Source organism: Salvelinus sp. IW2-2015, linkage group LG23 (genome assembly GCF_002910315.2).
Source record: "Salvelinus sp. IW2-2015 linkage group LG23, ASM291031v2, whole genome shotgun sequence".
Classification (NCBI taxonomy): Eukaryota; Metazoa; Chordata; class Actinopteri; order Salmoniformes; family Salmonidae; genus Salvelinus; species Salvelinus sp. IW2-2015.
The window spans coordinates 14,573,207-14,600,227 of NC_036863.1; the positions used below are offsets into that span (position 1 = coordinate 14,573,207).

Sequence of the window (27,021 nt, forward strand, 5' to 3'; positions counted from 1 at the left end):
AACCTCTAGCTTTGAGATGCTAGTTATTAGCCACATGCTAACACAAATGCTAACAATACAATTCCCTACCACCATTTATTTTGTCCTCCTTGATAAAGAACTTCACAGTGGAGAAATGAAATTAAATGAGATTAAATGAAAGGTCCAGAACATTGGATCCAGTACTTTTGGCACATGGCAAGCCCCGCTTGGTGCCAGATGCCTGGGCATCTCCCCTGGCTCCCTCCCTCCCTCCATCCCCTCCCTCCCTAAGCTGAGCGACAGGTGGAAGAAACCTGATCACCAAGCACAGGCCTTCACCAGGGGGCACCTCTGCCAGGACCGGGCAGCCTGCCCACACCACCCACAATGGCGACAGAGGTGGCAGAGGTCTGGATAGAACCGAACCAAAGAGCGAGTTAGGGTGATGCAGGCATGGAGGGGAAGAGGAGACTGGAGGTAGGAGGTGGAAGGGGGTTACAAAGGAGCCTTTGGCTAGAGAGACTGCGAGGCCTGGCACTGGGTGTGCAAGGCCTAAGCGGGAAACAGGAGGTCTGCTCCCACAATAGTCGGGGAGAGTCTCCTGGGGGGGAATCCACAATAGCAGGACAAATGGCTGCTGTCAACAATGCTCTCAAGGCCCCTTCCAGGCATCGCCTATGTTTAGACCTGGGCCCACCCGGTGACACTTCCCCTAGAACACTACAACACAGTGCTATACAATGCAGGGAGACTTCTTGAGATATACACTGGGACTGATAGGGACATTTTGGTTACTGAAACCTCTTTTTATTGCATGTAGTTTTACAGGCTGTTTCCTTGTTAGGAATGACAACAAAGGGAACTACAGGAGAGGAAGACAATATATGTATTCGTATGCATCTATCCATCTTAGAATTGGTCATACTATATGTGCACTATGAAAGCATATATCAATGTCAAAAGGTTTTCTATTAATCCATAAAGACCGGAGTGGATTGGGTGAACGGCTGTGTTTATCAGGATAGTAAAGCTGCATGCCCATTTATCAATAAAATAAAAATAACACGATGATGTGAAGGAATGGAAAGAGCTAGAAAGCCATTGACAGGGTTCATAAGAGACTATCATCAAATATTTTTTATAACTAACCCAAGATAGACCACAGCCTGTCATTTCCAAGGGGAGCAAATTAATCATAGTGGGCAGAACAAGCAAGGAGGTGGGCAGAGCCAAGCACGAGCTAGCGAGATCCTATTGGTGTGTTCTAGTATGTATTTGCATATTTCTGTTAGGGAACGCCTACTTTGTGAAGTGCACGTGTGCAATAACTAATTTCGCCCCTTGCACTCATTCTAAACAATGTCATTTTTAAAACTTTTGGTAACGGGTAAAGTCTACAAAATGTAGTCCACTCTGTTCGTAACAGATTCTATACTGAACAAAAATATAAACGCAACATGAGAACTGTTGGTCCTATGTTTCATGAACTGAAATGTTCCCTACGCACAAAAACCTTATTTCTCTAAAATGTTGTGCACAGTTTTGAGGGAGCGTGCAATTGGCATGCTGACTGCAGGAATGTCCACCAGAGCTGTTGCCAGATAATTGAATGTTCATTTTTTTCTACCATAAGTAGCTTCCAACGTCGTTTTAGAGAATTTCGCAGTACATCCAGCCTCCCAACCGCAGACCATATGTATGGCGTCGTGTGGGTGAGCGGCTTGCTGATGTCACCGTTGTGAACAGAGTGCCCAATGGTGGCGGTGGGGTTATGGTAGGGGCAGGCATAAGCTAATGACAACGAACACAATTGCATTTTATTTAAGGCAAATTGAATGCACAAATAAACCATGATGAGATCCTGAGGCCCAATGTGAGGCCCATTTTTTTAAAGGTATCTGTGACCAACAGATGCATATCTGTATTCCCAGTCATGTGAAATCCATAGATTAAAGCCTAATAAATGTATTTCAATTGACTGATTTCCTCATATGAACTGTAACTCAGTAAAATCTTTTAATCTTTGAATCTTTTATGACTAACATGTACCCCTGCACATTGACTCGGTACCGGTACCCCCTGTATATAGCCTCGTTATTGTTATTTTATTGTGTTACTTTTTATTTAACTTTTACTTTAGTTTATTTAGTAAATATTTTCTTAACTCTATTTCTTGAACTGCATTGTAAGGGCTTGTAAGTAAGCATTTCACGGGAAGGTCTACACCTGTTGTATTCGGCACATGTGACAAATGAAATTTGATTTGATTTGATGTTGCATTTATATTTTTGTTCAGTATAGTTTTGGGAACAGAGAAAATGTGCAGAATGTCGCCCAAAATCCATCTCGCTCCATCTCCTCCCACTACCGACCACTGGGCTTCTTCTCATTGCCATTTGGTGGGGAGTGGAAATGCCAACCGGATGCTTCAGATGTACACATCCTGTGAAACATCTGGCTCATTGTTCTATCTGTGCTATCATCTCATGGCTGCCATTCCACTGAGGAGAGACAGTGGTACCTGGTGCGGATGGCTGCCTCTTCCCTCACACAGAATCCTAGGTAAAAGCCTATAAGGACTATCAGAAATGCAGTCAAGCAGCTTGGCGCAAAATAGGAGGAGCGGAAAGAGCAACACAGGCCTCATTCCGTCAACACCCCCCTCCTCTCCTCTCCCCCTTCCTTCGGAATGAAAATGTTTATTTGTCTAAAAAGATCTATACAAACAATCGCTCTGTACGACAGGCGAGATGGTGACTCCAGCCATGAGGAGATTTAATTAGCAAAATCTTGTTAGGTCTAACAAAATCAAGTGCAAGACAATCCTCGGCAGGGCTCCGAAGGATCCAGGCGGGAGAGGAGAGGCGGGAGAGAGGAAGCAGGGGCTGGGAGCGATTAGGGCTGGGATGATATGGAAACGGGCAGCACCAATGCACCACTGCTGTGGCGGGAAATGTCTCGGAATACCCAGCTGCTTTCACACTCAATTAAAGAGACTTCCCTCTCTTTCTGCCCTCCACCCTCCCTTCTCATCCTATTCCCCCCTTGATAAAAAATGAGTTCACCTCACTGCTGCCTGTCATTATATTGTCACGGTAAAGCCCTCGTCTCGAACTCCCCCCACAGCTTCTCTTAGAACTCGTCAACTCCAGTCAATTCCATCCTGGCCCGCTCAGCCATTAAAGACATAAATAGTGTTTTTAGAGTGAATCTAACTGCTATTAAAAACAAGATGGGAAAAGGCAGCATCCAAACTTTGGGAAATGAACTCCCTGTGAGAAGTAAAGACAACTTAAAAAGTCCAATTTGGAAATACAATTTAGCCGGCGTAATTAGGAAGAGGCCTTAAATGATTGATGTTGTGCTACCTCAACCGAACCACGAAGGAGTTGAGTAAATCAAAGAGATTGAACTACTCTTGCATGGCAGTTTGTTTAAGGTAGGAGTTACAATTAATCGTGTGCTCTTAGTCTTAGCCTTTATCATGGAAGATAAAAACACTTGCAGTTGGATCGGAAGAGGCAGTTCGACAGATATAACAGATGTTAGTCATGCATATACAACACATGCCTACACACTACACTTAGGCCCTGCTACATAAACCTCTTCTCTAATAGTGCTGTAAACAAACATACAGTATGTAAACATCAACTTTAACGAAGAAGACTTCAAGATTTAAGGGTCACACACATTGCACCTAATGTGGATCTCCCATTTTTCTACCGACATTTTCATGAGATTCTATACTGAACAAAAATAAACGCATCATGCAACAAAACAATTTCGAAGCTGTTACTGAGTTACAGTTCATATAAGGAAATCAATCAATTTAAATGAATTCATTAGGCCCTAATCTATGGATTTCACATGACTGGGAATACAGATATGCATCTGTTGGTCATAGATACCTTAACATTAGGGACGTGGATCAGAAAACCAGTCAGTATCTGGTGTGACCACCATTTGCCTCATGCAGCGCGACACATCTCCTTCGCATAGTTGATCAGGCTGTTGATTGTGGCCTGTGGAATGTTGTCCCACTCCTCTTCAGAGGCTGTGCAAAGTTGGTGGATATTGGCGGGAACTGGAACACGGTGTCATACATGTCGATGCAGAGCATCCCAAATATGCTCAAAGAGTGACATGTCTGGTGAGTATGCAGGCCGTGGAAGAACTGGGACATTTTTAGCTTCCAGAAATTGTGTACAGATCCTTGTGACATGGGGCTGTGCATTATCATGCTGAAACATGAGGTGATGGAGGCGGATGAATGGCACGACAATGGGCCTCAGGACCTCTTTACGGTATCTCTGTGCATTCAAATTGCCATTGATAAAATGCAATTGTCCGAGGCCTATTCATGCCCATACCATAAGCCCGCCGCCACCATGGTGCACTCTGTTCACAACGTTGACATCAGCAAACCGCTCGCCCACACAAACCTATCGTCTCTAAAACAACATTGGAGGCGGCTTATGGTAGAGAAATGAACATTCAATTATCTGGCAACAGGTTTGGTGGATATTCCTGCAGTCCGCATGCCAATTGCACGCTCCCTCAAAACTTGAGACATCTGTAGCATTGTGTTATGTGACAAAACTTCACATTTTAGAGTGGCCATTTATTGTCCCCAGCACAAGTTGCACCTCTGTAATGATCATGCTGTTTAATCAACTTCTTGATATGCCACACCTGTCAGGTGGATGGATTATCTTCGCAAATGAGAAATGCTCACTAACCAGGATGTAAACACATTTGTGCTAAACATTTTAGAGAAATAAGCTTTTTGTGCGTATGGAACATTTCTGGCATTTTTTATTCCAGCTCATGAAACATGGGACCAACACTTTACATGTTGCTTTTACATTTTTGTTCAGTGTACATGTAAAATTGGTTTGCAATCGGTTCGCAAATTACATCTGGCACTCTGTTCAGAGGTCCTAAGTACTCTTGGCAGGTAAACATTATTGGTGTGTCCGAGCCATTACTTCCCTATTTCAGGACTGTGAAAAGGTGATGGAAAAACTTACAGTTAGTTTGCCCTCTGCAACAAAGCAGTAGTCAATGTTGTCGTTGTCTGCTCTTCCACGCCTTAGTGTCCGGTCCTCCACACAAAGTCTACAAAACAGGAAATATTGTTGTGTGGGTACACATGTATAAAGCCACTTTTTAACATATATCCCACATACTGTACACATGAGTAAGCAAAGCATTTAATTGTAATTTTGCAATGATAGTGGTCCAGGGATATTTCTTATCTTTACAGTATTGTCATGAAAATACCCTCATATTATGTGTGTAAATATGTTGAATATAGAATTTCTTGGCTGCAAGAACCCTTTGTATCTGTGAGATAAACTGCTTTGTGCCTAGTACTTCCATAGGCTCAAGTTTCAAGGAGTTATGGTGCATTGCAGTCAGTTAATGTGCACATGTAACATATTTAAGTTCAATCATTAATTTAGGGTTGGGCACATGATCTTTCGTTTGACCGGCTAGTCGTGTCTCCTGTCAGTGGGAGTGTGGTGGTCCTCCCAGTAGGCTAGCGACTCCAGCAGCTACCTGCTAACACCGGAGCTCTGAACGGCCTACGTTTACCAAGACCTGTATTTATTTTTATTTACTTTTATTTCACCTTTATTTAACCAGGTAGGCCAGTTGAGAACAAGTTCTCATTTACAACTGCGACCTGGCCAAGATAAAGCAAAGCAAAGCAGTGCGACAAAAAACAACAACACAGAGCTACACATGGGATAAACAAAGTACAGTCAATAACAATAGAAAAATCAATGTACAGTGTGTGCAAATGGAGTAAGGAGGTAAGGCAATAAATAGGCCACAGCAGCGAAGTAATTACAATTTAGCAAATTAACACTGGAGTGATAGATGTGCAGATGATGATGTGCAAGTAGAAATACGGGTGTGCAAAAGAGCAAAAAAAGTAAATAAAAACAATATGGGGATGTTGGATTGGCTATTTACAGATGGGCTGTGTACAGCTGCAGAAATTGGTGAGCTGCTCAGACAGCTGATGCTTAAAGTTAGTGAGGGAGATAAAAGTCTCCAACTTCAGCGATTTTTGCAATTCGTTCCAGTCATTGGCAGCAGAGAACTGGAAGGAAAGGCGGCCAAAGCAGGTGTAGGCTTTGGGAATGATGAGTGAGATATACCTGCTGGAGCGCGTGCTACGGGTGGGTGTTGCTATGGTGACCAGTAAGATGAGATAATGCAGAGCTTTACCTAGCAAAGACTTATAGACCTTGAGCCAGTGGGTCTGGTGACGAATATGTAGCAAGGGCCAGCCGACGAGAGCATACAGGTTGCAGTGGTGGGTGGTATATGGGGCTTTGGTGACAAAACGGATGGCACTGTGATAGACTGCATCCAATTTGCTGAGTAGAGTGTTGGAGGCTATTTTGTAAATGACATCGCCGAAGTCGAGGATCGGTAGGATAGACAGTTTTACGAGGGTATGTTTGGCAGTGTGAGTGAAGGAGGCTTTGCTGCGAAATAGGAAGCCAATTCTAGATTTGATTTTGGATTGGAGATGCTTAATATGAGTCTGGAAGGAGAGTTTACAGTCTAGCCAGACACCTAGGTAAGCCTCCTTCACTCACGCCACCAAACTTACCCTAGTAAAACTGACTATCCTACCGATCCTCGACTTCGGCGATGTCATCTACAAAATAGCTTCCAACACTCTACTCAGCAAACTGGATGCAGTCTATCACAGTGCCATCCGTTTTGTTACCAAAGCCCCATATACCACTCACCACTGCGACCTGTATGCTCTAGTCGGCTGGCCCTCGCTACATATTCATCGCCAGACCCACTGGCTCCAGCTCATCTATAAGTCTATGCTAGGTAAAGCTCCGCCTTATCTCAGCGCACTGGTCACGATAACAACACCCACCCATAGCACGCGCTACAGCAGGTATATCTCACTGGTCATCCCCAAAGCCAACACCTCCTTTGGCCGCCTTTCCTTCCAGTTCTCTGCTGCCAGTGACTGGAACGAATTGCTAAAATCGCTGAAACTGGAGACTTATATTTCCCTCACTAACTTTAAACATCAGCTATCTGAGCAACTAACCGATCGCTGCAGCTGTACATAGTCCATCTGTAAATAGCCCACCCAATCTACCTACCTCATCCCCATATTGTTTTTATTTACTTTTCTGCTCTTTTGCACACCAGTATCTCTACTTGCACATCATCATCTGCTCATTTATCACTCCAGTGTTAATCTGCTAAATTGTAATTGCTTCGCTACTATGGCCTAGTTATTGCTTACCTCCTCACGCCATTTGCACACACTGTATATAGACTTTATTTTTTTCTATTGTGTTATTGAATGTACACTTGTTTATCCCATGTGTAACTCTGTGTTGTTGTTTGTGTCGCACTGCTTTGCTTTATCTTGGCCAGGTCGCAGTTGTAAATGAGAACTTGTTCTCAACTAGCTGACCTGGTTAAATAAAGGTGAAATAAAAAACAGAAAAAATAAAAAAAGATCCTGATTGAAAACAGCAGAGGTGTATTTGGAGGGCAAGTTGGTCAGGATAATATCTATGAGGGTGCCCATGTTTATGGATTTAGGGTTGTACCTAGTGGGTTCCTTGATAATTTGTGTGAGATTGAGGGCATCTATCTTAGATTGTAGGGTGGCCGGGGTGTTAAGCATATCCCAGTTTAGGTCACCTAAACAGAACGAACTCTGAAGATGGCTCAATGGGGACTGTGTGAGGTACAGGCTAGGGAGCTTAAAGGCTGGAGATATAACAGACAGGGGGAGGATGGATGTACAGACTGTAGCAGTTACATGGCTTCTTTGTTTACTTTACTTCAAGACCACTAACAAGTGATAGAAAACTGGATAGAACTGGATTCCACCATATACCATTTAGTTTCAATGTATGAACTCATTTCAGACCAATGCTCATGAAAGGAGATGAGGAGAGGAGGCTTTTTAAAATAACATTGGGATGTAGCCTCTAGCCTGGGTCGTTCACTTCACCAATACTACTGTCACCCAAGGAAGATGGGGGGGGGGGGCATTTCTCAGGTTTCCTCCAGCTACAAAGAAAACATTTTAGCCTGGTCTGTAATCCCTCTAGAAGCCTCCCCTAAGCTCCAGGGCCAGCAGTGGCCTTCCTCTCTGGCCGCTCAGCCGCCTGGCCTGCCCAGGCCCAAGAGTCCCCCCAGTCTTCCTCCAGGACGACCCCCCTGGGGCCCTGGACCGGCCTTCCTGTTGACGTCAAAGTGAATTGGAGTGGGGCCGAAGGAGCAGAGGCTCCCCCTGGGGGGCTGGAGGGCTAATCACCGTGTTTCTCACAAACCACAGAGGAAGCAGGAAGCATTAGCATTCCTGCAGCAGCAGACCACCACACCGGCCCCACTAAGGTTTGTCAGCCTGGCCGGCTGGCTGGGCCCCTAAACAGACATGAAGAGAAGAGAGTGGGCCTGCCTGACCCTGGGGTGTTTGATTTTTCTCACATAGTCACTGTCTCGGTCTCAGATTCTCAAGGAGTCTTGCACGTCACCTCATGCGAGCAGGCCTAGCACACATGCTCACACACACATGCACTGTCCCCCAGTCGAGGAATTCTTCATTAAAGCGAACAGTGGGAGGATGGGGTGCTGCTCTCGGGTTACGCTTTGACTTGATTAATGCTGAAGGAATTGGACAAGTTGTGCTTCCTGCGAGTGAGTTTTTATCACGGCCGTGTACAACATTTGCTCTCGGACAACGAGATGCATTCGAATGCTTCAAACTCATTTGCGGCCCCACGTTACGAGACAATCCAGCTCATTTGCTCTACTTTTTTTTACCATTCATTTTGTGGAGTACGTAGTTTGTTATAGCAAACATGTTCAGAGAAGATAGCATTATTATGCATTCTGAATGTTCAATAAATATCCTATAACCATACACAGACTCAGTACACAGTGGAATATTCCAGATGGACCTCTTTAAGATCCCCAAACTCTCCACTTCGGAGGAGGAGGGAGGTCAAGGTGAGCAGGGAGGACCAAAGGACTCATTTCCCACAATCCCTTGCCAGCAATAGCCCCCCAGCTGTTCAAAGCCTGCCATAACAACAGCTGCTCCAAGGTTTAGTGCTTCATGTTACTATGACAACAGTAGACTGATTCATATGCACAGTCTCTCTGTTCTAATAACGAAAGTGGCATTATGCCATAATTTAATTTCCATAAAATAAGAAAAGTTAGCTTGGTTGTTCTACACTAAGACGCAGGGCATGAAGAAGCTAATTCATTTTGTATAATGCCGAGTTCTGTAGCACATGCACCCAAACTCAAAAACCCAATGCATAAACTTGACCCCCCATGCTTGCAACAAACACCAAACTGAATGTATCTGTATCTATAGAATGAACTCAATATACAATTCTTACAGTGGTATCTCCACACACAATGGGACCTAAATATTCTGTCATGCCTTACAGCTGTACACCAGAATATCACACAGATCACTGTCAAGCAGGATGTACAATTATACAAGTTTCTTTATTCTGGCCAAACAGGAAAGGAGGTAATTTGGCCATCTATAGGGTGCAAGAAGAAACACAGAAGGGTATATATATGTGCCTCTATCACTCTTCAAAATGTAATATCACATTAACTATTTAGGTGATGATTATTTCAGGGAGGGAACATATTTGGGCCATAATCAATAGCAGTAATCAAGCATTTTGACAGAAAAAGAACCCTTACAGTGCAAACTATTTCCTCTTTCACCATCACACAGTTTTCAGGGTTCTTTTGAAACACAGACTATGTACTTAACATTTGGAATAGCATAGAATACATTTGCATGTTTAGAAGTTATTCTAAGCTCAACATTTGGGACTAGGCCTACTTTCAGGTCAGTATGGCTAAGACTGTTGTTTAAGGATAACAACTGTAGAATTCCAAGGAGTTAAGGAAGCTTTGGATGACAATTGTAGGTATTCCCATAGGGGTAACAGGACACTGCATGGTGTCACGAGGGGTTTACACCCAACGTTTAACGAGCAAGCAGCTGATATAGGCAGCTGTAGCAGACAAAGCACGGGACACACACGGACATAAACACATATAATACAAACACCGAACGACACCCTATCCACCCTTACATGCACACACAAAACAATACACACATGCATATACAAACACACACACACAATGATCCATATACTATATATCCATACTTTACACCCACAATTTTACTCTCACAAAAGTGAACAGCATACAACACATACTACATAATCCATTTAGTTCAACCTGAACAATACTTAGGATAAACCTAGTTCAGTAAAAAAAAAAAAAAGTCATGATAGCCATTGTCTTTGTACTTTTTATTAGTCACTGCTACACTGTCGTGTCAGTTGATTATTTCAAACATAGATTTCCTCTCTGCTCCAGTCAGATCTGACAGAAGAAGAACATTCCACTCCTCTCCTCATGAGCAAACAGGGGGAAAGCCAAACAGGAAAAGGAAATAACTGGCTATAAATATCCCTGAGCAAAGTGGTGAGTCAGGTTGGATAAAAAAAAGGAAATACCAACAACAAAAAAATCTCCCTATTTCTCTCTATACCTCATATCCTTTTCATAAAGCCCTGAAAACACATTCAATCCATTTAAAACGGACATGCTGTTTCTGTATCGGCAATTGATTCTTTGCATCATGGTCATGGAAGCAATGTTTGTCCAATGTTTGTCAATTATTCAGTGATTCCAAATAGCTACTTCTATCTCTGTGATGGGCAGATATTTGATATTTGACCTTACAGTCAACTAAATAAATTGTATCCAACAAATCTTTAAACCTAACACTTTGATATAGGATCACATAGTAACTAATTTGCAGTTTATACATAGGTATGTTTGCTAATTAGGCATTTATTCAGTATGTGAATAAGAAAATACTGATAAATTGTCAATAATACCTCATAACTTAGCTATGAATATAAAATTAGCATATACAATGTGATTCCTACTAAAGCGTGAGCAAATTGCTACCTTTATTTTCAGTGGTGGGAGATGTAGAGGGTAAAGCAAAAGGAAGTACAGAGACGCAACATTTGAAAGTAACATTGATGAGATATGAACTTTGGGGTGTGGTCACTGGTTCGTCAGTTTGTTCTAATGCACTGCAACTCGAAATGACTTCCATCTTCCATTCTATATTTTCCAAATGGTTTGATTCCAGAAAACATTATATTAAATACGATTAGCTCTAAAATATTACTCAAACTAGTGTTTAGCAATGTTGTCTACACTAGTGATAACTAAGGCCCTTTAGCCAGTAAGACCAAACCCAACCCAGCAGTGCCCAATGATACATGTCCATTTTACAATCTTTGTCAATACTATTTCACAACATGAAAACGTGTTTGAAATGCTATTCGATATGACAAGTCGTAACACGTCCGTGCAGTTTATGCTATTCCATCACCCTCCCCAATCTAATAAAACTGAAGGAGCTCTCTAGCTAGCACACATAACTCGTATGACCTGAACCATGCTCCTCAAGCCCCCACGGGTCTAGTGGGGCCAACCAATAGTGCATAATCTGCTATTTTGCTAACACCAGGTCTGAGCACCAGGCCACAGTCCCCCAGTCTCAGCTTAATAGAAGTAGCTCCAGCCTCAGGTCTATAGAAGTAGCTCCAGCCTCAGGTCTATAGAAGTAGCTCCAGCCTCAGCTCTATAGAAGTAGGTCCAGACTCAGCTCTATAGACGTAGCTCCAGCCTCAGCTCTATAGAAGCAGCTCCAGCCTCAGCACTATAGACGTAGCTCTAGCCTCAGCTCTATAGACGTAGCTCCAGCCTCAGCTCTATAGAAGTAGCTCCAGCCTCAGGTCTATAGACGTAGCTCTAGCCTCAGCTCAATAGACGTAGCTCCAGCCTCAACTCTATAGACATAGCCTCCAGCCTCAGCTCTATAGCAAAGCTCCAGCCTCAGCTTCTATAGAAGTAGCTCCAGCTCAGCCTCATAGAAGAAGCTCCAGCTCCAGCTCATAGAAGTAGCTCCAGCCCCAGCTTCTATAAGAAGTAACTCCAGCCTCAGCTCTTAATAGTGTAGCTCCAGCCTCAGCTCTATAGACATAGCTCCAGCTCAGCTCTATAGAAGTAGCTCCAGCCTCAGCTCTATAGAAGTAGCTCCAGCCTCAGCCTTAAGTAGCTCCAACTCTATAGAAGTAGCTCCAGCTCCAGCTCTATAGAAGTAGCTCCAGCCTCAACTCTATAGAAGTAGCTACAGCTCAGCTCTATAGAAGTAATCCAGCTCAGCTCTATAGAAGTAGCTCCACCTCAGCTCTATAGAAGTAGCTCCAGCCCAGTCTATAGATAAGCTCCAGCCTCAGCTCTATAGAAGTAGCTCCAGCCTCAGCTCTATAGAAGTAGCTCCAGTCTCAGCTTATAGAAGTAGCTCCAGCCTCAGCTCTATAGAAGTAGCTCCAGCCTCAGCTCTATAAAAGTAGCTCCAACTCTATAGAATAGTCCAGCTCCAGCTCTATAGAAGTAGCTCCAGCCTCAACTCTATAGAAGTAGCTACAGCCTCAGCTCTATAGAAGTAGATCCAGCTTCAGCTCTATAGAAGTAGCTCCAGCCTCAGCTCTATGAAGTAGCTCCAGCCCCAGCTCTATAGAAGTAGCTCCAGCCTCAGCTCTATAGAAGTAGCTCCATCCTCAGCTCTATAGAAGAAGCTCCAGCCTCAGCTCTATAGAAGTACTCCAGCCTCAGCTCTAATAGAAGTAGCTCCAGCCTCAGCTCTATAGAATTAGCTCCAGCCTCAGCTCTATAGAAGTAGCTCCAGCTCAGCTCTATAGAAGTAGCTCCAGTCTCAGCTCTATAGTTTAGCTCCAGCCTCAGCTCTATAGAAGTAGCTCAGCAGCTCTATAAAAGTAGCTCCAACTCTATAAAGTTAGCTCCAGCTCCAGCTCTATAGAAGTAGCTCCTGCCTCAACTCTATAGAAGTAGCTACAGCCTCAGCTCTATGAAGTAGATCACTAGCTCTAGAAGTCTCAGCCTCAGCTCTATAGAAGTAGCTCCAGCCCCAGCTCTATAGAAGTAGCTCCAGCCTCAGCTCTATAGAAGTAGCTCCATCCTCAGCTCTATAGAAGAAGCTCCAGCCTCAGCTCTATAGAAGTAGCTCCAGCCTCAGCTCTATAGAAGTAGCTCCACGCTCAGCTCTATAGATTTAGCTCCAGCCTCAGCTCTATAGAAGTAGCTCCAGCCTCAGCTCTATAGAAGTAGCTCCAGTCTCAGCTCTATAGATTTAGCTCCAGCCTCAGCTCTATAGAAGTAGCTCCAGCCTCAGCTCTATAAAGTAGCTCCAACTCTTATAAATTAGCTCCAGACCATGTCTATAGAAGTGGCTCCAGCCTCACTCTATAGAAGAAGCTCCAGCTCAGCTCTTAGAAGTAGCTCAGCCTCAGCTCTATAGAAGTAGCTCAGCCTCAGCACTATAGAAGTAGCTCCAGCCTCAGCTCAATAGAAGTAGCTGAAGCCTCAGCTCTATAGAAGAAGCTCCAGCCCAAGCTCTATATAAGTAGCTACAGCCACAGCTCTATAGAAGTAGCCTCCAGCTCTATAGAAGTAGCTCCAGCCTCAGCTCTATAGAAGTAGCTCCAGCCCAGCTCTTGAAGTGAGATCCAGCCTCAGCTCTATAGAGAAGCTCCAGCCCTAGCTCTATAGAAGTAGCTCCAGCTTCAGCTCTATAGAAGTAGCTCCAGCCTCAGCTCTATAGAAGTAGCTACAGCCTCAGCTCTATAGAAGTAGCTCTCCAGTCTCAGCTCTATAGAAGTAGCTCCAGCCCCAGCTCAATAGAAGTAGCTCCAGCCTCAGCTCTATAGAAGTGCTAGCCTCTCATAGAACAGCCTCAGCTCTATAGAAAGTAGCAACAGCCTCAGCTCTATAGAAGTAGCTCCAGCCCCAGCTCAATAGAATTAGCTCCAGCCTCAGCTCTATAGACATAGCTCCAGCCTCAGCTCTATAGAAGTAGCTACAGCCTCAGCTCTATAGAAGTAGCTCCAGCCTCAGCTCTATAGAAGTAGCTCCAGCCTCAGCTCTATAGAAGTAGCTCCAGCCTCAGCTTTATAGAAGTAGCTCCAGCCCTAGCTCTGTAGAAGTAGCTCTCAGCCCCATGAGCCATATCCCTATCCACTGCCCCTTAGTCCCACCCCAACAGCCTCATCCCTAGTCCTAGCCCCAAACCCAGCTCCAATCTGTGTCATCCCAGCACAACCCGGTGGAGCTGAGGGGAAGGAAGGAGGGAAGAGGGGTAATGGAGGGGAAAAGACTGAGCCACTGAGTTTTCAGCAGATTCCTCAGGCTTGTGGATGAATTCAGTGGAGGGTGGATGGAACCTCCACTAGCGAATGCTAGGCTGGCTGATCTAATGCACGCTGGGGGACACTAAAACTATCTTCCCCTGGTGGTGTCTTCCCTATTTTTGGAGGATCAGATACACACATGCCTGTTTTATATTACTCCATTGGGCCTCCAATGGGCCCACAACGTCTCCCAGAAGTTAATTTGTGGTCTCTGTCTAGCAGAAGGGAGAGCGGGTGGAGGGAAGAGGGAACACAATGAACTTGGCAGAAGAAGGGCAAGGGTCTGAAAAGTCAAGACAGTGTGGAATTCTCCGTCTGTGTCTGAAGTCAGCCTGGCTAGCTGACCTTTAGCCTGTTTTTTTCCAGACTCCTCTCTCTTTCTCTAAGTAGGAAGGAAAAGGTTAACCCTATCTGAAGCACATAGGTCATAAATGTTTTATACTGTTTTAATTTAGCTGTACAAGGGTCAATATTTTAGAAGCAATATTCTATAAGATGTGCTGGTACTCAAGCATTAGAACATTTGAGGTGCCGGTAATCAGTACCAGTGTGCACCAGCTCATTTCAAACTCTGGATAGATGTTTCATGTATGTGCTTGTCTGTATGTTTCTGAGTACAAAATGTATTTAAGAGAACAGGGAAAGCTGAGAGGTGTGCTGCAATCTGTATTAAATGTCTTCAACCGTTTATAAATACCACCACAGCAGGAAACCAGGGACAACAGCCAGCCTGTTAAATGGCTGTTACACACACACACACACACACACACACACACACACACACACACACACACACACACACACACACACACACACACACACACACACACAACACACCCACACACACCACACACACACCACACACACACACACACACACACACACACACACACACACACACACACACACACATTGGAATCAAGACGAAGGTGCAAGTGATCCTACACCATCCTGCTCTTTACTGGGGACATCTCACCTCCAGAAAACGCTGTACTGACAGACAGACAGTTCCACAGCCCTGGTCTCGGATCAGCTTTCCCTTCCCGATCCCTAACCTTACTCATTAAGATTAAACAAACACACCTGACCCCAGATCAGCGCTCAGGGGCTACAATGTCCATTTACATATAACTGACCCTGGCCCGAGCCAACCCAGGGAGTGTGCCATGTATTTGCCACAGGGGAGTTTGACCGGGCAGACACCGAACAGAACTGCCAGAACTTCTGGCGGTGTGGAAAGTCATCTCACCTCACCTTAGGCCTTGTCATTCTACTGTCGACATGACAGCGAACCACAGACCCACTGGCTGCCGTGTTCAGCCCCACAGCGGTCGCTCTACGCTACACAGCAGCTGTTTACATTTCACTTTTAGCACAGAGCTGTCATCAACCTTTTGAGGGACACCATTATAAAATTAGATATTTAAAGTAAGTGGCGGGGGGGGGGGCTGAAGTCAAGTGGAAGACGGAGGACAGGGGTTCACTATTAGGTGACATAGTCTGGTGTTCTCCGGTGTACGGTGCTGCGCCTTTTGTGAACCCACTGTGGCTCGTTATAGGTGTCCTGTTTCAACTCTGACCTTGGGGAAGCAGGTTGGTTGGTTGGTCAATAGTCACTGTCTTTAGAATGGTATGGTGGTGGAGACAGGCGGTTATGTGGTTATGACTCTGGTAAGCTCGCTGGATCAGCCACAGGCATTAAACCTGTTAATGTTCTGATATGACTAGTCTCTTGTAAATTTGGTTCTGGGTGTCCAGATGATGCCATGACAGGCCCGTCCAAACCACCCAATGAAATATGATGAAACTAAACAAGTCTATTGTTACTATGAGTTAGTGGTGGAGCAGGTTGCAGGGAGGTTATAAACAATTTGCAGTGGGGTTTTATAAATGGATATAAACAGTATATGTGGTCTTTTATGGCCATTGAAAATGCATGTAGTTGCTCATCAAAGCATCTGGAGAAAACCTCTATGTTCATAGGCTGGTTATCAGTGTTTTGTGTGTTATGCATTAGGGAAAATCAGGGTTAGGGTCAATTCGAATTTAAGGCAGTCAGTTCTGGAAGTGATTTGAATAAAACATTTAGAAATTGAAAAGCTTAAAAAATAAATAGCTTTGACGTTTCATTTATTCAGAAGTCATTGAAAAAAAATAAAAATTTAGAATGGAAGAAGAGTTTATATCCAAAATGCTATATCCAACAATTTTTCACATTTCAGTTTTTTTATCAGAAATGATTGCTTATGGATACCTTCATACTGTACTGTATGTGTGTCAAATACGACTGTTCTCAGACGTTTAATTAAAATATTTTAGATATATAGTAAAATGTGTTTTTCCGAGAAATGCTATATATCTGTTGTTTAGCTGGAATGGAATGGTTTGCATCCTGTATATTTGACTGTGATATGTGGTTGTCTCACCTAGCTATCTTAAGATGAATGCACTCACTGTAAGTCGTTCTGGCTCAGAGCATCGGCTAAAACCTAGCAGGACTACTTATTTCTCTGAGAGTGAGGCGGATATAAGATTTAGTAAAATGATTTGTCTCTCTGAAATGAAACCATCAAGAGATAGATTCTAAACAAATACATTTCTGTCATTGAACAACCCCATGCCATGATTAGACAGTGAAAAGTCACACAAATCTCTTTAACAATTTCTTTAAACAATAAAAGCTAATTTACCAACATTTCTGAAAATAAAAATATAGCGTTTTGGAATGAAACTATTTTCAGTTTACTCCCTTCAATTTGAATTGACCCCACCATGGGAAAAAATAAAATATTTACCACAAGAGGGGGAAAAGAGGATTTAAAATCCCTATTTTCATTCCTATAGATTATTCATCCAATCATTCATGACAAGATGAGTACAGTGCAGAGTGCAGAAAATAGAAAACATTAGCTTAAATTCTGTTGACAAAGCTGATGTACAAATTAGCTCAACTAACCTGTACCCCCGCACACTGACTCGGTACCGGTACCCCCAGTATATAGCCTCGTTACTGTAATTTATTGTGTTACTTTTAATTATTTTTTACTTTGGTTTATTTGGTAAATATTTTCTTAACTCTTCTTGAACTGCACTGTTGGTTAAGGGCTTGTAAGTAAGCATTTCACGGAAAGGTCTACACTTGTTGTATTCGGCACATGTGACAAATACAGTTGGATTTGATTTGATTTGTTATCAGCAGGCCCAAAATCCCCACGTCTTTTTGTCTGTTAGACCTCTACAGAGAACTGTACTCTTCTCTTCCTAAAAACCTTAACATGTCTGCCAACAAACATCCGAAAGTGATCATTCTAAAAGTCCGTTTAGTGTTAAGCCACTGGGCCATAACTTGCCAAGGAGTTCCAAACCTGTATCAAAACCATGCAGTTCAATGCATTGCAAATTCCACAGACCAGAGTGGAGCTATCAACACATAAAATGTCAAAGGATTCTTTCTTTGTGAATGGACTCTAGCACATCTGTGATTTAAATCGACTAATATCTATCTACCAGAAACCAGAATCAAATCATGCCTATCGCTCTCTGTAATATTTCTTTAGTATCTTTTTCTATTTGCTGGAGCTTCCAAGAAGAGCAAAGTATAGAGAAAGAAAATGGTATGATGAAATTCATTGCTTATTCAACCATGCCAAATTTGTATCAGTAACTCACACTTTTCAGAGACAGAAGGAACAATAGGATCATTAGAAAAGCAAAGCTCATATCGCGGCACATATCCTAACATACTAATTACCCGGCACACAGTTTGAATCTGTTTATTATGCATGAAATAATCTAATGTGATGACTGCAATAATGATGCGCACACAGATAATAAGATAAAAGAGTGGTAACCAATTATGTACAGAAGTCACAAAAGTCTTTGTAGTGGAGAAAAGCTCAGTGATAGACTAGGTTGAAAATGAGTACTGTCTCTACATACTACTCTACATAATGTACTGCCAAGCTTGAATTAACATCTATAAAATGTCTGTACGACAATACATTTAGACATTTTATTACAATTCATATTTTCTTTATTTACTGCTATAAAGTAACCGTGATAAGATGAGGTTAGTCACGTAATTTAAAGACAATGGTAAATGTCTAAATGTTTTACTATATGGAAAGTGTTAATTCTATTGTATGTTGATAGTTGGATAATTGGAAAATAGGAACTAGGGCCATTGTTTTAAGACACATAGTCTGAGTAGAATAAATAGGTGTTCTCTCAATCTCTTGGTACAATGGGTATAAGGAAGACAGGGGAACTCTAACATGGACAATAAAACTACTACCATTCTTTTGTCGCCAACTGTTCTGTGTGCAGATTCCTTTAGCGTTTGTGTCTGTTATGATAATATTTTTCAGAGCTTGTGCATCCACTTTATACATCTGCCATCTTGTTTACATTCTGACTTGAAAGTCAACAACTTGATGCCTTGGGTCCAATAAAACGTAACAAATGTGAAAGAACATAAAATAAGGATTGGCGTGTGTGGTTTGGAACAGCCAGTGGGAAGTAAGATGCATGTTGAGTCATAAAAATGCAACCACTTCTTAAATCAGAACTGGCATTAGCCTAAAAAGTCTTACAAACACACAGCTTTCATTCACGTGGTGCGTGTGTGTGCCATTAAGAATGAAGGCATAAGAGTCCCCACATTCATACACAGTCGTTTCATTTACATTTCACTGTATTTAAGGTTTAGATTTCATATTAACTCCCTTTTTTCAAGTCTGAATGAAATTCCTGGACACAAAGTTCAATGGGATCTCCATAAACATGTCACTGAGCATTTCCTGTTGAGGAGTGAAAACCTGTAGTGTTTAAAAGTCGTCCTTAGATTGCACAGATCTCAGATCAGCTTACCCTACCCAAAACCTTAATCATTCGAGGTTACTCTATACTATTTCTAAGAAACCTTGTCCTTGCTCACAAACCACCCTGGCCCCCTTGGGCTCTAGCCCTCCAGCAATACAGGAGCATGCTCTCTTGTAGGGAGGCTAAAGTAACACAGGCTAGGGCTAAACATGATCTGCTTGCAAAGGAACTGAAAGAGCAGTGAGCTATTCAGACATTTCTAACCTATCCTGCAGGGCAACCGGCCACAACTTTACATTCTCACATTAACTGTGAGTGATGTCACAACAAGTCTACTTCGCTTCTCTATACAAGAACTAGAATGTGCAGAGGAATTGTGCAAGCATACTCTGTGACTGAGCAAGGGAAGCAGCTGTTGAAATTCCAAACAAAATCTAAAAACTTGAACGAGGAAAACAGCAAAAGAATCCAGTCTAACTGACTAAAAGCGAAGTGCAAAGGGACTGATTCTCAACGCAATCCTGTAGCTTTAACATAACGTCAGTGTTCTTCTTACTCACCTATTGTTTTCTCACACACCCTCACTGAGTGCCAGAGTGCCAGACTCATAATTTTCTGAAACTAATGGGGTGAGAACAAGAGAGGGGAAAGCAATGATTGAATTATCTGAATATAGCAGATACGGCCTTCTTGGTGTACTGTGCACTTTGCAAGTTGACGTTTTCTCAATTTTGGTTTCAATAAAAGTTGTCAAAGACCATTAAAGTAACTTGAGGAAGCATGTGTATGAATCGCCCACAGTTATCTGAGGCTCATCAATTTGGAAGGAGATTATTTTCTTAATTAACTTCTCTATTTGAGGATTAGGGAACAGAATGGGAAAACGTCCACAAACTTTACTTTGAACAAAAGTATATTTCAGATTCTTAAAGATTGGACAACGTGAAATAAGTACAGTATCAACTATCAAGTACATCTCAACATGTTGACAAGCTGAATGTAAAAAATTGCTCACTTCCATCCCCAAAATAGACTGAAGAGTTGGCTTTAGAGGGACCTATGTTTTTCAAAGACCTGCATTGCCTAGAACCCGTAAATCATCTAATATGTCAAAGCCGAGAGAAGCTGGGAGCTTTACAGTCTCCCTACGGCCAAAATGCGCTAATGCACTATATTGCGGAGATGAAACGGTACTCCTTAAAGTATTTTGGAGAGTCAAAGTCTAGTAAAACATAAGACATAACATTACCAGGGAGAAATAAAATGCACTCCCACTAGTCAACGTCAGCATACAATCATGGTGCTTTTTACAAGGAATTGGACCACATTGAGGAAGTCATTTGTAGTTAATAAGTGAAATTTCCACTAAAACGCAATACAATAAATGATTCTGTCATTGCCGCTTAAGCGATGCTTTCAGTCCTTTGATCCACTGCTTCTGCTATAACAAAGCCCATCAGAAAAATGTCCTTGATTTCCTATGTCAGACGTTGCATCTGGCTTTTGATAATAAACCTCTATGGACATCATAGGGAGAACAAAAACAAGATGTACAGATGGATTTGCAGGGAAGGAAACTCGATTATAGACTAATGTTAAAAAGCCAGGAGGTGAGAGTACAGAGGGGAAATATTGTCCTCCAAACCAGTGATGTCCTGTAATACAATACACTGAGAAATACACAGGAAGTATACAGTAAGGCAGAAAGGGCTGAGTGATGTCATTCCAGCAAATTGTGAGAGATGGCACTTCTTAGGACAAAATGGCACTTAGGAGATTGCATCCATTCAATGAACCTGTGTACTGTTTTTCTAAGTACAGTCTACTACTGTCTAATGCCAATCATCAACATAAGGAAATGGCCAACCAGATTCCATTAAGACAACTGTAGGCACATGGTTACCACCAAGGAGTAGTACTCTCTCCACGCCCTCTGTGTCTCGGCCAATGCTTTGTAACACAGCCAGTCAAAATGTCTAGGAAACTCGAGAATGACATTTCACACCTCAAAACTAATTGTGGGAATATGAATGGTAGCTCTAGCTGTAGTTTTAACCTACATTCCAAGAGTCTCCCACTAAGGGTGTATATTTTTTAACCAACTGTAGAGTTACCATATTGCTGCCCATACATGTATGTATTTTTGGAGAAGGGAGCTCACAAATATGCGGCATCCATAACGGTTGGTGTGATTTTCTCTGCTTTGATCTGCTGTTGAATCAAAATCAAATATTTCTAACCTCACCCTGCTCAGCTGTTACCAGGGCTCTTGAATATAATAAATTCAGGATTTACTGGCAGGCTTCATATTTCTCTCTGTGAGGCTGTATTAATTTATTAGGATTATCTGCATTCCACCAGAGATAAAAAGCAAAAGCACAAAGAGGTTTGCAGTCTTGTTAAAGGTCTTTAAATGCAGAATTAATAATAAGCTGCTGCTAATTTGATTTAGCTTTTGATCCTTGAATAATCATTTTTACAGTAAAAAAACTACTTGATTTTGGTGTGAATAATAATAATCATCATCATCATCATCATCATCACCATCATATTGTAAAGAAGTTTAAATGTACTTTCAATAAACGTTATTGTCAATATTGCCAATAAATAGCTGTATTCGCAGCTTGACTATGATCTATCACACTATAATTACATCCACTTCAACTAAACACAATTAAAAACATCAGCATTCTGTTTAGTGAGTTTTGCTTAGTTTCAGGAATGTCTTTTACTTCATTTCCTCATTCTAGAAAAGGGCAATACGATCAAAGTGCTGATGCTAAAATCATTAGCAAATGACTAAATCTTTTATTCAATGCTATGACATGCTGTACTCTTTTATAGTTATAGACTCATATCCAGATCTCCAACCATGATGGTTGTCTGGACAACCTCTACATAACCATAAAGATCTTGCCTAGTATACTTGGTGATCTGATGATTTTGGAAAGCATATTGTTAAAGTAATAGGAACTAAATCCATTCACATCTGTTGGTTGCTATTCAAATGTAGTGGCTTTGGAAAAATCCTTGAAAACATCTCAGAGAGTTCTAATGCATTTTCATGACCCTATCTATTTTCAGTCCTTCTGCAGACTGAGCAAGCAGCAGCGAAGGATCAGCCAATTGCACATGACACAAACAACATGGCAGATCGTTAAATACATCCACTGCTCCTCTAGAGCATAAATCAAGCAAATTTGTTTCCTCTCCATGTCGCTCCCCGGTGACGGACTTAGAGTTAGAGCGATGCCAACGCAGCAGTAGTGGGATAATGGGGCGAGGGATAAGGTATAAAAGCATCCAGGGTCGTCCTTACACTGAGCCCTCCGACGGTTAAAGCAGGCCTCGTTCCTCCTCAAGAGAGCAATAGGGATCAAGCAAGCTTAGTGAGCCTGGCCGGTGAGGGCCCCTGATGTAGGGGCCACAACATGCATCCCAATCATCTCGAGGTCTGCTGGTGTGCTGCACTATGGAGGCCTGTACAGCAGAGAAAAAGGGCCAAATGTTCCCGGGGATAGAACAAGACCTTGGTGCACTCCAACGCGATACACCCAGCAGACTAAGGCCTCATGAATGATTTCAAACAAAACAACTCTCTCTCTCTCTCCCCTTCTCTCTCTCGCACTCTCTCCCCCTCTCTCTCTCCCTCCATCTGACTGCTAAGACGAAGATTATGAAATGGGGTTATTAGTTAGAATGAGACCTGAAAAACCTTGATGGTTTTCTCATAGAAAATTATGTATTTGTTACTTTCGCACAGTGAAGGAGGTGGTATTAGGGGCTAAGGCAAGGAAATACCAGGCATTTGCACATCGCTTAAATTTTCTCAATCGCTTTATGGCCACACATAAATGCACAAATTGGTTTATAACATATGCTTTTCTCGCTCTGCTTATTTCCTTCATTTGTGCGACTGAATTACTTTATTAGTGATTATCCCCAAAAAGCTGCAGGAGAGCACAGCATTGCACGTAATAATGTAATTGACCCATAAACTGGGGAATGGGAATATGCAAATAATGTCTGGGTGTTTTGTATCTGCAGTTTTGCCCCTGGGCTGCTTGTCCCATGACACAAATCAGCAATTAGGATCCCAGCAGGGTTTTGGAGCATCTAAATTGTCAATACCCCGATCTACCAACATTTGGAATCATGTGGGGTACACAACAACATGGCACAAGCACTAAGGATGAGTAGTTTGTGACAAAATGGAGATTATAGTGTGTGTGTGTGTGTGTGTGTGTGTGTGTGTGTGTGTGTGTGTGTGTGTGTGTGTGTGTGTGTGTGTGTGTGTGTGTGTGTGTGTGTGTTTCTGTGTGTGTGTGTGTGTGTGTGTGTGTGTGTGTGTGTGTGTGTGTGTGTGTGTGTGTGTGTGTGTGTGTGTGTGTGTGTGTGTGTGTGTGTGTTATTTGACTCTCTTATTTTCCACAACTAAATTTTTATTATTTGCTTGGATCATGAGTCTGATATTTATTTTACAGGCACAAAAGTTACATTCATTCTTTGACTCATATTCTTCTGTCAACACAAATACAGACAAATTAAGAAAATGTATTGTTTATGGTCATAGTCAAAGTTCAAACAAATCTGGTCCATTGAAGTGTTTACGACTGTCCCATATGTGGTAGATACCTAGGGGACTAAATGCCTGAGTCACTAGCTTTTGTTATGTGACTTGTGAATACATTGCCGCAGCTATTTTATTACCATTTCTTGCTTGGTAACGTGAGTACAACATGCAAAGACATCAGATTTTGTATTTATAAAGGGACAAGGGTCACTGTGCACAATACTGACCCTGCATCATGTTCAACACTATACCACAAGGACTTTCAGCCTTCTTGAAAGTTGATTGAACAGGGCCCTTTAGTTGAATGAGGCCTAAAGATTAGCTTTCAATATTACATGTTTTACATATTATATGTTTCTTTACAGTAGTTTTACACGTTTCATGTTTACAATTACTTGGCATGGCTTATTTTCCAATTTCCAAATAAGATGCAGATTCTGATTTTGCTCTAAATATAAACTGCTTTGAATTATGCTCTCTGAATATAACTATTATCAGAATTTGAGAGGTTGTATGGAATACTCCTTTAAAGGGAGTTTATATAATCATTTTTGTGGGAATACCTTGTATGTATATATCAGTTTAGTTTAAATATAAATAAACAAAAGTGAGTTAATATCAGATGCAGGGTTATACCCAATAATGCCTCAAATACTTTGACTAAATAAAACCATAATAGAAGACCAAACATTGCAAATGGGCACATATTGAATGCATGAATTGTGAATCAGAACTCACTATAATGTTCAACAACTTTGAAGCTTAGAGGGAGAAAGACAAAATAGCTTAATTCTTTATCATCTATACATGGCAATACATTGTGAATACATGACTGGGGTCAACTCCAAATTATGTGAAATTTTGAGAGTGTTCGTGTCAAATGCCCAGCCCACTAAAAGCCCAGTCCTGGAATAGACAAGTAATCCAAAATATAAAGTATATATAGCGACTAGGCATTGAGTCGTGGCACACAAAGAGCGCTAATGTTCAGTCTGGAGAGGTCTTGCAGGGTATGCCTCAGCAATGAAAAGCAAACATTGTAGTCACTGAGTTGATGACAGCCACAAGCCATTCACTTATCAAGATAGAAAGATAGAAATACAGTAACTAATAAAGTGCCAAACTGAATTTATTTTGATACATGGATTAAAGTCATCCAACTTGTTGACTAGGGCAATTAAATAACTATAACAATATTTTACAAGATGCTATTTCAGATTAATTCAAACTAAAACACTGACTATAATGCATACAAATAGGGCAGTGGGTTGGATTGCTTTGTTGGAGCGCCAAGTGCCAAGACTTCAAATTATCTAATCCAAACCACATAGCGCTACAATAAAATCTTTAAAACTCTTTGCCATGCTCAGGCTATTGCAAGATTTGACTGACAAGCAACAACCAGCGTACAATTTGTAGTTTAGACAAATTGGCAATGATTAGGCTACAATGACTAGCATAACGCATAACCTATGTGCCATAAACGCAAAATAATGCGCTTCAATTGCCTATACGTGAATAGATTATTAATGTAGCCCATTTGTCACTTATAAACAATTTTGTTGACTTTCATACTCTTATATATTTACGTTACATACATTTGCAGTTATTTACAGTGAATTTGGGATAGTTTATTGATGACAAACGGGACTATTTGTAGCCTAAAGTTAGTCCTATACTATTACTTATTTTACCAGCCAGGTCTGACAGCAAAACGTGTTTTTTTCCTTAGAGAAGAGGAGATATTTCTTCCACCTATAGCCCATCTATAACAATAAGCTTATGAAAATGATCAGATCGAATACAATGAAGTTTAAAGACAATCATCCAGCTGAAAATCTATGAAAATTATAGACGACTCGATGTAAATATGAATAAAATCCATATCCATGAAATAGGTCTATCATATAGGCTATGCCAGTCAAAACATATTTGCAAATATAACTAATAAAACAACTAAATATAGACATGCATATTAATTAATTAATTAAGAAATAATTATTCAATGAGCATGAATCCATTGTCGGAAAGCACGTTCAGGTGCAGTGTCTAAAAATGTCTAGTACAGTCTTCGATAATTCTCTCTTCTCCATATCCCTTGAAAACTAAAGTGTCCACGCAAAACGAAAACGAAAACGCCTAATGCCATTATCTGAAACATTTACATATGCTATTTTATTAATCCAAACGCTGCATCAAGCAAAAATCCTCGTCTTTCCATCCAGTACAAAAATGTATCACCCTTCTCTGTTCTCTCTTTCCTCTCCTCTTCCCTCCCTTTCGCACATGCACTCTCTCCCTCCTCCCCTCTCTCCCTGTCTATCTTGTTCTCTTCCCCTCGCTCTCTCTCTCTCTCTCTCTCTCTCTCTCTCACGTCCTCCCTCTCGCTCTCTCTCTCGCTCTCTCTCTCTCTCTTTCCCTAGCATGGCCCTGTCTGTATGAATAATGTGCTGCCTTTTGTAATGACGCTGGAGTGTTAGCCTGCTCCATGCTCTGACATTGAAAATGAATGACAGCTTACCTGAATGCCAATCTTCATCAGACTGACACTAGGCTGACAACACAGCCTATACTCCCCTGCACAAGCAGTGACGTGTACCATGTAAGACCCCTCCCACCCCCCACCCCACCACCACCCCTGCCTCCTCTGCCTCCTCGTAGCCCCCCTCCCATCACCTCCACTGGTCTCCCACCACAAACCCCGATCCTGCGCATCTCCATCTATTCAAACCGCGGAGTCTGCCGGCCCCCTGTCGGCGCAAATTAAAAATTACATATTGATGGTGAGACAAGCAAGTGATGGGCTACATTCATTGGAAACATTGTAGCAGACATCCTAGTATGAGGATGGATACATTGCATAACTTCACAATGATGACACACCAGTGAAAAAAAAGAGCTAGGCTATAGGTCTAGGTCTGCGCTATTCATTATTCATAATGATATATTATTCCAATATTACAGTGGCGATAGAATACAAATAATATTATGACCATAATTTCTAAGACGTATCATGTTCAGTACGTGTACTTAGTCCCCTCCTTTATTCCCTGTTCACCCACGACTGTGTGGCCAAACACGACTCCAACACCATCATTAAGTTTGCTGATGACACAACAGTGGTAGGCCTGATCACCGAAAACAATAAGAGGGCCTATAGGGAGGTCAGAGAACTGGCAGTGTGGTGCCAGAACAACAACCTCTCCCTCAAAGTGAGCAAGACAAAGGAGCTGATGGTGGACTACAGGAAAAGGGAGCCGAACAGGCCACATTTACATCAACAGGGCTGTAGTGGAGCGGGTCTAGACTCTCAAGTTCCTT

At 42.0% G+C, this 27,021-nt stretch overlaps 1 protein-coding gene across 1 annotated transcript in view; it reads right to left on the bottom strand.

Moving 5' to 3' along the window:
- LOC111951019 (homeobox protein PKNOX2) overlaps positions 1-26,300 on the bottom strand; it is a 130,317-nt gene extending 104,017 nt beyond the window's left edge. The window contains exons 1-2 of the mRNA XM_023968982.2: positions 26,222-26,300; positions 4,992-5,079 (exon numbers count right to left, since the gene is read on the bottom strand). The gene's annotated coding sequence lies outside the window, so the exon portion shown is untranslated. The remainder of the gene's footprint in view (positions 1-4,991; positions 5,080-26,221) is intronic.
- Positions 26,301-27,021: the final 721 nt, after the last annotated feature.